The 12955-nt window shown below is 31.8% G+C and overlaps 1 long non-coding RNA gene across 5 annotated transcripts in view; it reads left to right on the plus strand.

Moving 5' to 3' along the window:
* The first annotated feature begins 414 nt into the window (after positions 1-414).
* The window catches only part of LOC149569122 (uncharacterized), an 82732-nt gene continuing 70191 nt past the window's right edge, over positions 415-12955 (plus strand). For 2 of the 5 annotated variants that reach the window (XR_016362706.1, XR_016362707.1), the window contains exon 1: positions 550-767. This is a non-coding gene — a long non-coding RNA (uncharacterized LOC149569122). Of the gene's footprint in view, positions 510-549; positions 768-12955 lie in introns of those variants that run through there. The other 3 variants (XR_016362704.1, XR_016362705.1, XR_016362708.1) reach the window with 3 other exon arrangements.

Consider the following 12955-nt stretch of genomic DNA (forward strand, 5'->3'; position numbering starts at 1 on the left):
TATATATATATATATATATATATATATATATATATATATATATTCTTCACTCTATTTAGAGGCGTATAAAATTTAACAATTCAAATGGGGGTGAGAAGTGAAGTTGGTAAGACAACGCCTTTCGGTACATGTCATTCTGGCATCCAACCAATTTTTTGGGGAAGTCCAATCATTTCCCAAAGATACCTTGGAAGTCAAATTTGGCGACTAAAGTAAACATTGGATTCGTGCTCAGTCAAAAATTGAGTTGCTTTTGAATATTGAGGGAGAAAGTTGAACGAATGTGAAAACGCAACGTTTTACATACGGCCATCAGAAATTCTAGAACTTCCAACTTTTTCGAATTTTCTACCGCTTCCGTCGGAGACCATACAACGATCTTCGTCAGCCCTAAAACAAATGATATTCGTCAGCCCTAAAACAAATGATATTCGTCAGCCCTAAAAAAAAATCTTTAAAATATTGTCGGAGAAGACAGAACACTCACATTTCCACCATTTTTTCCAAAGGTAGGAAAACAACAATGTTATCTTCCTCCGTCCGAAACATTTTATTCCTTATTTGCTAAAAGAGACCCATTAATTTACAGTTTTCATCAATGTTTACTATCAAAGATTTGAAGCTTCACACTATCAATTAGATTAACATTTCCATGTGGTTTTATCTTTGTTTGAATAGAATCGATCGTAACTGGAAAGGAATGCTCAAGATTCTTCAACAAGCGTAGCTGTGGATAATATTTCACGCTCGGCCCTTTCATAGTTAAGGTCAAACTTATTTCTAAGATAGATAGACTCTGTATTTTCTTTATTCATCATGTCATGATTTTTTATAGAAGCTTCTATTGTTTTCAATATCAGTCAGACTCAATAATTCGGAATATCCATTCCCTCAATTGTCCTTGTTATGATTGTGTAAATTTAAATTTAATTTCCACCTTTTTCTTGTTGATTTTCCTACAACTGATACTTAAATGATTAAGTTTCTCTACAGTCATTGATTCATCTCTCTATTAGCTCCTTTTTGTGATTGGAAAAAAATCAAAATTAAAATTCTCAATTATGTGGTTGATGCTCCTGCACTGATACTTAGATGATCAAGTTCTTCTAACTTCTTGGGTTTAGCTCTCTATTAGCCTCTATAATTATCATTATCGTTGATTAAATTGTGTCATACTAATTGAAATGGTTTTGTTCTGTCTAGAAACATGGGACGTACAAAAAGAAATTAGAGCGTTCCATCCAATTTGTTGATCGGAATTTCTAAAGCACATTTTACCCTTATTACGGTAGATCTGAAAGATATTTTAGTTTCTCTGGCCGTTACATATTTAGATCCAATAGCTCATTATCAGTAGTTTTGTTTTCTAAAGCACATTTACCCTTTTTATGGTAGATCTGAAAGATATTTTAGTTTCTCTGGCTGTTACATATTTAGATCCAATAGCTCATTATCAGTAGTTCTGTTTTCTAATAGTGGATACTTGCAGTAGATATGATAAAAACACCAATAAGTTATATAAAAACAACAGTTAGAATAAATGTAGGCAGAATAAGCCTGAAGCATATTGCTCATTCATGCGGTAGAATAGTGGTTTTTATTTTCATAGATTTCATATAGATATCAAGAGGAACATAATTACCGAAGAGGAGCTATCGTCGTATTATATGTAATATTCAAATATATTATACGTCGTATTAGATGTAATATACAAATATATTATACAGAAGTAGTAATTGAAACAAAACCTTGAAAAATACGTATTTGTATACTAGCATAGTGGCTGTTATATTTACAAATTTCATATTAGATCTTTAAAGAAGTCTAAAATAATTGTTGTAATGCTTAATAGAGGAAGGATATAGGTAAGATTGAGAGATGTTACTTGCTAAATTTTTTCTCATAAAGATAAAAATTATAATATAAATGTTTTGCTAACATATTTGTTACATCTAGATGTGCTATAGTAGAGGGTTGAGAAATAAATATGGTGTTTTTTCAAGGATACCATTTATTTTAAGAAGTTGGACTAACCATCTTATTGAAGTTGTACTACTTACTATAGTTTATCTTTAACTAAATAAATGAAACTATAGTCATGTATAGTTTGAGGGACGCCCAAAACATATAATTCAATATCTAAAGCGAGCCAAAAATCTTTCATGATCAATAAAAAGGAAAGGTGGATTCAAGAATCTAAGGTAATTATGAATTCTTTTCTAGAATATAGCTCACCTTTGATGTGTACCATAAAGGGAACTCTATAGAATATTATTTTTCTAACATTGGGATAATGCATAATAAATTGATTAAATAACAAAATAAGGATCATCTCTCAAAGTTTGTCTTTGAAATGATAGCCTATGAAAGGCTACACATGCACAATTCAAGTTACTAGTCACCATGATTATTGCAACAGTTACAAAATGATGAAGGTGATTTACTTGCATGCCTCAAAGTGTTTTATGCCTTTTTTTCTTTGATAATTATTTAAATATTAAAAAGACAAAGAGAGAAATTGGTTTTCTCTACAATCTTCAAGGGATTGAAGGATATTGCAATCATATCCAACCCATGAATTTTGATGAGGTAAGGAAGAATGTTACAATTTAGAATACTTTGAATAATGGCGGTGTTACTTTTTACCGAGAGAAGCTCCAAAGGTTCACCCTCAAAATTACTAAAATATTTGTAGAGAATTAAAAGAATGGAAAAGTCACAATGTTGGGTAAAAAGTGGGAACTAGTTACAAAGGACTTCATTATAAAATTTATAGATCTAGGTTTGGAGGGAAATAAATTATTCACAAGCTAGAAGGATTCATATGCAACTCAGGATTTTTTTTGTGAAGATGGGAAACTAGTTAAGAAATAGAAGAGTGGCTATGCTATGATTTCTATTTAGAATATTTGGGTTGTAGTTTAAAATACCTCTTCTCCTTAAATATGATGTTTACTACAATGTATGAAAATCATATTTTTACACTCAAACACTTTTAGTAAAGGATTTGTGCATTTAGTTTCCCACTTTCCTTATATTCTCCCTTATTGCAAATATTAATGACCAAAAGAAGAACCTTGAGAACCTAGTCTTACATGATGGTTTAATTCTTCTTATTTGTGAAAATAAGATTTGTATAATTCCCCATCCATATCTAAAGCTAGTTACTCTCATGTTTTCTCTATGAATGAGGAAGAGACTAGAGTTGAAGAATCTAGATTGTATAGTTCAACAAGAAATATTAGAATAATTATATGGAGTTAGAGTTAATATCATTAGGGAGGGATGTAGGAAATCCCTAAATATAGAAGATCTTTCCTTTCTCTGAGCCCTTTTATTGACCACTTAGATGACTCATCTAGCCTATGCAATTATGGCATATGGTGTTGGAATCCATGGAGATGGTATCAAATTTGGAAAGCAAGGACCTACCCCTCTTCCTATGTGAATTAACCAAAATGTTCTTCCTTCTCGATTTTAATCAAGAGATCCATTTAGATCTCTTGGCTAGTTCTTGAAATATAATGATGCATTTCTTTAGAATAATAAAAAAGAGAGTATTGAAAGAATTTAGATAAATGAGCATCCAACTAAGGACTATTTATTGAAAATAGGATATGAAATAGAATATGGAGGTTGTGTGAGATGAAAATAAGGAAAATAAAATTATTTTTTTCCCTTCAAGAAATGCTAAGATGTGGTGACCATGAAAGTAGATTATAAGTGCAGATTTATGGAGTTTGAAACTAAATTCAAATAAAAAAGACAACCGTTTCAAATTAGCATTGTTCAATAATTAGGTACTCAAGGATATGTTTGAAATCATTAAAATCCTCATGACCAACTATGAGGAAATGCTTCACAATCAAATCCATATAGTTTATGTTGAGATAAGGTAAATGAGAACTAAAGGGTCTATTTATGACAACAATGAGCCATTTAGAAGAGTGTGTGGGAGCCTCAAGAGGTCTTTGCTCCACTTTTATCAATATCTCTTGCATCAAAAGATGAAAGCCTTTGATAATTGATAGCCATAGGCTAAAGCAATAGATACGATTATAAAAATAAATATTTTCCTCTTGTACATTCTTTTAATTTTTTTTTTTTGGGTGAAAAATGATCAAATATTCATTATACCATTTATTGTACACATACTAAGATTAAATATAACATATTTTAAAATGTATATTTTTTACTCTAGACAATGATGATGTAAATTTATTAAATGCCTCATGTTCCACACAATATTAGATCAAGTACTTTCTCTTAAACAAAGTTGTTGACAAAGTGATCTTGTGCTTTATTATGTTTTCACTAGTTGGTAGTGATTTATCATCACAAATTATAATAGTTGAATAATATTCTATTTTATATGTTTTCTCACATTTCCATCAAATCTGTGCTTCTAGAGATACCAAGCAAAAATTAATGTCTTCCATAATCTTGTTGATTTCTTCATACTACAAAAATATAATCGTAAGAAAAATTGTGTAATATAGTCTAAATTTAGCTTCTTATGAGTTAAACCACTTATAGTATCACCATTTAAAATCCTTAGCAAAATAAGTACTCATGATCATAGTCAATAATATTTTATTATTTTTTAAATCTAAATTAGTTTTCTTTTAACTAATTTCTAAATATTAATTTGGACATTTACAAAATAATTAAACATAATGTCAGCTACATGTGCAATATTTGGTTTACATATATCAGACTATACGATATTTCTAAAAAAATATTTGTATAATTCAGGGTTTACATGGTGTATTATGTCATTTAAATTCAAGATTTTTAAAAAAAATATTTCATAAAATCAATAGAATATTTTTATTTTCAAATAGAAAGATTCTAGCTTATTCATGCAATAGATTCCTACTAAAATTAAAATGGAGCATTGATCCTAGTTTAGTTATTTCAAAACTTGATTGAGTTGTTCCTTGATTTTTTTATACTAAATACTTTATTTCCTATAATTATTAATATATTTATTTTACTACACTAACAACTTGATACGTTTTATAAGAATCTATATTACATTAGGCTCTTTCAACTGTTACATCAATACAATAGTTCTTAATATTTTAGTATGATGTTCTTTAATCTTGTCTAAAATCATATATTACAATTTTAAATATATATGCTAATGGATTTATATGAATTTTAATATGTATTTTTTGTTCTAATTAGATAAAGTGGGAGAGGACACAATCCCTCAAACAAAAATAAACATCAAGTCTAGTGGATAGAGAGAAAAAGGTTCCTAAGAAGTGAGACCATACAAAATAGGACTAAAAACTAAACTACTAGACCATCAATCAAAATAAAAAAAATAACCAACATGAACCAAAATAGCCACTAGCATGAACCATATGTTAACCCTATGGCAAGACATATTGTCAATTGGTGACAAACCACTTAAGTTATCCTGGAAGGCTAGTTAATACTACAACTAAGCTTTCTATCAATAAGCAGACTTCAATGTAGCTCAAGAAGATGAAGGTGTACTATGTTAACTAATCTCATGGTATAACTTGAGTTATTCAAGTTTTTAGTGGAAACCAAGTTCCTAGTGTGAACCAAGTTCACAGTGTTAGCCAAGTTCTCTATGTGAATCGAGCTAACTGGTTCAAGTCAGAATGTTCTAGTATCACCCGAGTTCTAAAGTGTTAACTGAGCAACTAGTACTATCCAAGTGCCATAGTATCACCTGGGCTCACTATGTTGCCTAAGCATCAAAATGCACTGTATGGCTTGAGCATCAACAATTGGCTGACTTAAAGGTATAACTTGATTATTATGAAGATATCTATTGTGTAAGTCGACTTGGTATGAAGTTATTGATTGATGGGTATATAAGGAAGACAAATTCATTTGTCTAAGATATAATACATGAAATATATGGAATGAGATGAATATTTAAAGACAAGAAGCAAATATGGAGTAGATTGAGTAAGTAGGATACAAAGTAGTATAAAGGGAAAAACATAGAATTATCTATCATAGTGAGGTGATCATATTATTCAAAGGATCTACATCAGTAAAAAAAGAGTTGCAAAATAGAGATCAACTTGTTGATTCATCCTAATAGGTGCACCAGTCAAATCCTCTAACCAGGTGGACTTGAGAGTCCTTTTCTGATTCTCTTAACATAGTACATACTTCATTATATTGTTAAATATTTTCACAAGGTATACCTAATAGTCCTTCATACTCCTCACAGAGCAGATCACCAGAAGTGATCAATTGTAATCCCTAATAGGCCAACTTTATTACTATGGTAGTGAAGCATTGTGCATTTCATCCCCATCCTAGTTTTACCTTCTCCTTGAAGGGTTTTTGGGTTACCAAATCTTGTGTCAAAGTGTTATGGTGTTTATTTCTCTATTTCTTTATATTCATGCATGAAAATAGATTAGATAATATAAAGAAGTAAAGTAGAAGTAATTTGTAAAAGTTTTAAGTGGTTCTTGATTCATTCCCCCCTCCTCCCCCTCTCAATCACTTGCTTTTCATTACATTTCCAACAATTGGTATTAGAGAAAGGTTTGATCCTATCAAAAGTTTAATAGCTTGGAAGTAAAGATCTGAGGAAATGGAAGTGTACAAATTAGAGAAAGCTATTAACAATGAAAAACTTGATCTACACATAGTTTTGGAGCAAGTCAAGAAACTCAAGGAGAAACTCACTCACTCACTGAAAAGAAGAAAAGAATTGGCTATATAGATGAATGGCAATATATACACTGAAGAAAGAGTAGAAGACCTATGCAGAGAAAGAAGTTTAGAAGAAGCAGATGTATCCATATAAGATCTACTAGTAAGGAATGCTACTCTACAAGAAGAAGTAAAACAATTGAAAAGAGAATAGGAAAGTTACTCAGTTAGGCTATGTGAACTCATGGAACAAAAGAAAAAATAAGTAAATGATAAAGAAATGAGAGATGGAGATAGAAGACTACTTGCTACAAGATTAGAAGAAAATACCAATGAAGTTCATCAATTATCCCAACATTAGGCAGACAAGGCAAATCAACTAGATGATGCAAATTAAGGAATCACCAATTTGAGAATAAAATATGAGAGACTCAAGAATCAACTAAGAGCTTAAAAGGAACTAAATGAAAGAAGATTGAGGTCACAAGAAAGTGTGAATCAATTGTATGAGAAAACACTGAATAGACCTAAAGGCACTATTGACTTAGGGTATACTAATCAAGGAGAATCATCACAACAAGGAGCACAAAAGAAAAAGGCCTACATGCAATGATTGTGGAAAGGTAGGTCATACATCAAATGTTTGTTGGAGTAATAGTATGCAACCTAAGTTCAAAATTCATTTCCACAATTACAATAAATATGGACATAAGGGTAATGAATACATAACCAAATCAAAGTTTGAAGGAAATTGTTTCACATGTCATAAGCCTGGTCACAAATCTTTAGAGTGTAGATCAAATCCAAATAATAATCACAATGGAACCAAACACAGATAATTTATTGGTTGGGACTACAACATGTGGGGAAGATGTCATAATTGTGGAGAATATAGGAACATTAGAGTAAATTGTGTAAAAACTTACTTCAGAAAAATAAATACTAATGTAAGATGAACATGTATGCAAGAAAATAGGAGATTTGGCAAGAAACTATATGAATAGAGCCACAAGAAATTCTAGTGAAGAAAAAGGAAAGTCCAAGGTTGAACATATCAAGACTTAGATGAATCGAAAATGGGTAAGGAAATTAGAGGAAGCCTAAGGAAAGAAAATGAATATATCATCATCCAACCCAATGAGTTGGGTGAAGCATCTAGATCCAAATAAGAAATATAGGAGATGACTGGAACTAAAAATTCAAGAAAATCCTACATCAGTTCTAGATATGCAAGAAAGAAAAATCCAAACCTGCATATTCAAATGTACAAGGTTAAGCAAGGAAGCTATGTTCTAACTGAGTTACAACCTAGTTTTAATTGAGTTATCTATTATCTCTAAGGAAAGATAAATTAGAATTCAGTTCTAATCGAGTTGTGCGATGATCACTTTATGCCTAGTCTACGATTTAAGGACATTGTCAAGATATTCCACCTACCACTATATAATGCATTAAAAAAGCCCTAAGATTTTGAAATTTTTCATAAAAGGAAAAATAGAGAGTTTATTTCTCATGTTGCATTCAGATTACATAGAGATTTTGATCCCTAGAGCAATTAAGAGAAAAGTGTTGAAGTGAGAATTTGCATGAAGAGTTATCAGTTGTTACGAATTCATCTCTCACCGAGTACTATGGCATCCCACTCTAGTTCCAAGGTGAAGAAGGGATCCACGATGTTGTTGAAGAATATAGTTTGCAAGGCACCAACATTCAAGCTTTACCCGAAAATTGTAGAGTAGAAAGATCCATTGGGAGAACACTCATCTATCCCTCCTAAGGTACTATTAATCAATGATATTAGGTCATTTTATCACTTTACAATTTAAGAACTAGGATTTTTTGAGGTAAATGAAGTGTATTTAATACATTATGTGAGAATGGAACTCTGAACGATAAGCATAATAATCTAGAGGTCAAGGGATTAACATATGCCCTGTACATGCCATGTAATTTCCAAGTAAAGTGGATCAGATATGTGCTCAGTAGGATTCATGACATGTCCTTATGGCTAGATCAACCCTTGAAGATCACCAAGAATATAGTTCACTGAGTTATAAGCCACCTAATGTTGGACATACCCAAGACAAATAAAACCTTAGCTCATGGTGATATTACCAAGAAGACCCTAGCAAAATGAGATGGCAAGAGAATGAAACTGAACAATGCCACTAACATGGAAATCAAATTTAGGATTCATGTCATTGCACACAAGATCTACAATTTGAGTAGGCCAAATACTATTCCCTATGAAGTAGTTGATTTGTCTTATAAAGTGGTTAAGAACAATCTATCCTTTGACCTTTCTGAGTTATAGCTAAGCCAACAAGGAAAAAATACGAAGAGCATTCGGGTATCAAAGAAGAAAGCATGTAAGTTTGGATCTCTCCTTGTATATTTATTTTTCTATGTTCAAAAGTTCTTTCCATCCAAATGCAGTGTGGTCTGAAGTAAGGATTGACCAGTAATCTATTAGATCAATGAGTTCATAGATGAGTTAGGAGAAAATTTTGATGGTATCATGGATGCATAATTAAAAATTTCAAGGAGAATATATAGAATAGGTATAGAATACCTCAACAATTGGCTGAACAATATGCACAAGATATTTGTTTCTTAGTTGATTGTGAAAATGCTCACATTCAAGTAGTCATACCTAGGATGCATGGGTAAAACCCTTGGGATATGAAGTGAATATATATGATACCAAGGATATCATAGAGGCTCTTCAGAATGAGCCTACTGACCCTAAAGAAACATATTTTGGAGCATATGATGAAGTCAAGACCAAGATATCTCTAGAGATAGAGATTCCTCAAGTTCTAAAAAGAGGGGAGAAGAGGATAGAAACCATAAAGAAGAAATTAGAAAAGAAAGATGATCCTCTCATGCCCACTTAGGGAAAAGGTGAAAATGAGGAAGAAGAAGAAGAGGAAGAACAGGAAGAGGAAGAAGAGGAAGAAGAACCTCCAAAGAAAATAGGAAAAGTAATCATAGCATCACCCAAGAAAGCTACACCCAAGAAAGTATCTACCCCTATGATCAGTATAGCAAGAAAGTCCAAAAGGAAATTAAAACTTTAGTATGATGATGAAGAGGAAAACAATCCTATCATACAACTGAAGAAGCCCCCACTAACCTTTGAGAATAAATTTTAGGGATTAAGAGAAGGTAGTGGTATAGAAAGATTCAAAAACATCAAATATGAATCTAGAGGAAAAAATGAACAACACCAAATAGAGGATGCACTGGTGGAGAAAATAGCTAAGTGGAAGTATGATCTAAGTGAGCTAAGGAGCCAAGCTCCCAACGTCTTACTAAAGGAAGTTACACATAGATGGACCAATGCTATGAAAATAGAGAGGGAAATCAAGGAAGAAACCTTAAAGAGCATTATGTTTGATTTCACAAATCAAGAAGTCAAGAAGGCCATGGGAAAACATGAAAATAGATAGACTCCAAGATTCAAGATATTTCAATTTTTGTCTAACAATATTGAAGAATTTTTTTAGTCCACAACAAAGTTGTGAAAAACTATTTTTGAGGAAGAAGGTAAAATAGAAAAAGATGAAGAGAAAGATGCATAGACTATAGAAGAGTCTAATACCAAAATGATGATAGATACTATGATTGACTCTCTACCCTCCACTCTGAACCAAGCCATTGCTTCATCAAGTGTAGAGAAATCAGAGATAAAGATACAAAGTCTTCCATCCAACCAAGTAGTAACCGAGCAATAGAATCAATCTACCTCTAGGATAGGCTTAACCAAGTAGGAAATATAAAAGGACAAGGACAAGGTTGAAAAATAAAATATAGAAGAATCCAAGGGTCAACCAAGTGGAGAAGAGAAGAAGGATGAATATAAAGAGATCATATTTTCTCTTAGTGCAAAAGGTAAGCAAAAGGAAAAGATCTCTGATGAGATAGACCTAGATATTGAGATTGTGATTCCAAATTGGGATCAATCCAATTTCATTACTGATTAGATGGAGATCTTGAGTGATCTATGGAGAAAATGAGCACAATAGAGAAGTTTGAGAGATGAAAAGGATAGAGGTAAGGTTCTTGAAGATATCAAGGACATATTCTTGGACATCATGCAAATAGAGGTAAGTATGAAGGTCCCCATTATTGAGAAATTATTTGATATTATACATAAATTCAATAAGGATATAGACGGCCAAGAAAAAATTCTACAAATGGCAGCAAGAAAATTTGAAAATAAATTTTTGGAGAATGTAGAAAAGAAGATTACTATTGATCAAGCAAAACTGTAGGAGTTGTAAATAATGTTGTTTACTTATTTATTATTGGAACTGTAGGAGTTGTAAATAATTTTGTTTAATTATTTAAAAATTATGTGATACTTCAATTTTCACTAAGGAAATAAAAGATAAACTGACCAAGATTGATGAAGACTTGAAGAATAGTGCTAGTCAGGTAGTAGTTGACCCGAGTTCCAACTCCAATCAGTTTATAAAGGTCAAATTTTTGATAGATTTGCAAGCATAGTTAATGAGGGAGGAAGCCAAAACAAGGGAAAAAGTATTAGATATTTAGAGTACCATACTCTCTCACATGGATGTGATGCGGAAACATCTAGCACATGAAAAGACATTAGTTCATGACACAAAATTCTCATTTGTAGATCTCGTGATGAAGCTATCAACTCAACTTCAAATTGATCTCCACATCTTAAAGGTATTGCCAAAAAATTGGGATAAAACTATGTCTTTAATTTTTAAAGTGCACAATGATTTCCTCACATATTTTGGTATAACCTTGTAAAGATAAGATATTTGTAACAAAAACCAAGGGGAAAATATGGTAGAAAATATACAAAAGGGAAATTATATTATGTAAACAAGTAGGAAATATAGAGTAGAAATGTATAGAGGAATATGTATATGATGTAGATGTTCAGATGTAGAGAAAAAATAAATTAATTTTGAAAAATCCAAATTTAGATTAGTTATAACTAAGCCACAAAGTTTTTCAATTCAAACCAAGTTGCATAACCAAGTATATGGAAATGAGGAGTTTGACAGAAACTTTTGATTAAGGATTTTTTTTTGAATGCTTATATAACTACTCAAGATAAGTGTTTTTGTCATTAATACCAAAGGGGGAGATTTTTGACCCTATGGCAAGACATATTATCAATTAGTGACAAACCACTTAAGTTATCCAGGAAGGTTGATTAATACTACAACTGAGCTTTCCACTAGTAAGAAGACTTCAGTGTAGCTCGAGTAGATGAAGGTATACTGTGTTAACTGAGATCATAGTATAAACTGAGTTATCCAAGTTCTTAGTGAGAACCAATTTCCCAGTGTGAACTGAGTTCACAGTGTTAGCCGAGTTCTCTGTGTGGACTAAGCTAACTAGTTCAAGTCAAAATACTCTAGTATCACCAAAGTTCTAAAGTTTTTTTTGAACATTCAATGCTACCCAAGTGCCATAGTATCACTCAAGCTCACTGTGTTCCTTGAGCATCAAGAAAACATCAAATGCATTGTATGACCCAAGCATCAATATTTGGCCGCTTAAAGGTATAACTTGATTATTTTGAAGATTTCTATTGTATAAGATGACTTGGTATGAATTTATTGACTAATAAGTATATAAGGAAGAAAAATTCATTTGTCTAAGATGTAATACATGGAATATATGGAAGGAGATGAATATTTAAAGAGACGAAGCGCATATGGAGTAGATTGAGTAAGAAGGCTACAAAGAAGTATAAAGGGAAAAGAAGAGACTTATCTATCACAGTCAGGTGATCATATTAGTGAAAGGATATATATCAACGAAATAGAGTTGCAAAGGTGAGATCAACCAACTGATTCATCCTAATAGGTGCATCAATGAAATCCTCTAACCAAGCGGACTTAATAGTCTTTTTCTAAATCTCTTAACAAATTACATACTTCATTGTATTGTAAAATCCTTTCACAAGGTGGACCTAATATTACTTCATACTCCTAATAGAGTAGATCATCAAAAGTGATCAACTGTAAGCCCCCATAGGAAAACTTTATTACTATAGTAGTGAAGCATTGGGGGTGTCATGCACACCTCAATTTTACCTTCTCCTTGGAGGGTTTCTGGGTTACCAAATCTTGTTGTCAAAGTGTTATGGTGTCGACTTATTTATTTCTTTATATTCATGCATGAAAGTAGATTAAATAATCTAAAGAAATAAAAAAGAAGTAATTTAAGTGTAAAAAATTTAAGTGGTTCTTAATTCACCCCCCACCCCCAAGTCACTTGCTTGTCATTACATTTCCAACACATA

This window comes from Cupressus sempervirens, chromosome 3 (genome assembly GCF_028749045.1).
Source record: "Cupressus sempervirens isolate cs-2001-9-10 chromosome 3, ASM2874904v1, whole genome shotgun sequence".
Lineage (NCBI taxonomy): Eukaryota > Viridiplantae > Streptophyta > Pinopsida > Cupressales > Cupressaceae > Cupressus > Cupressus sempervirens.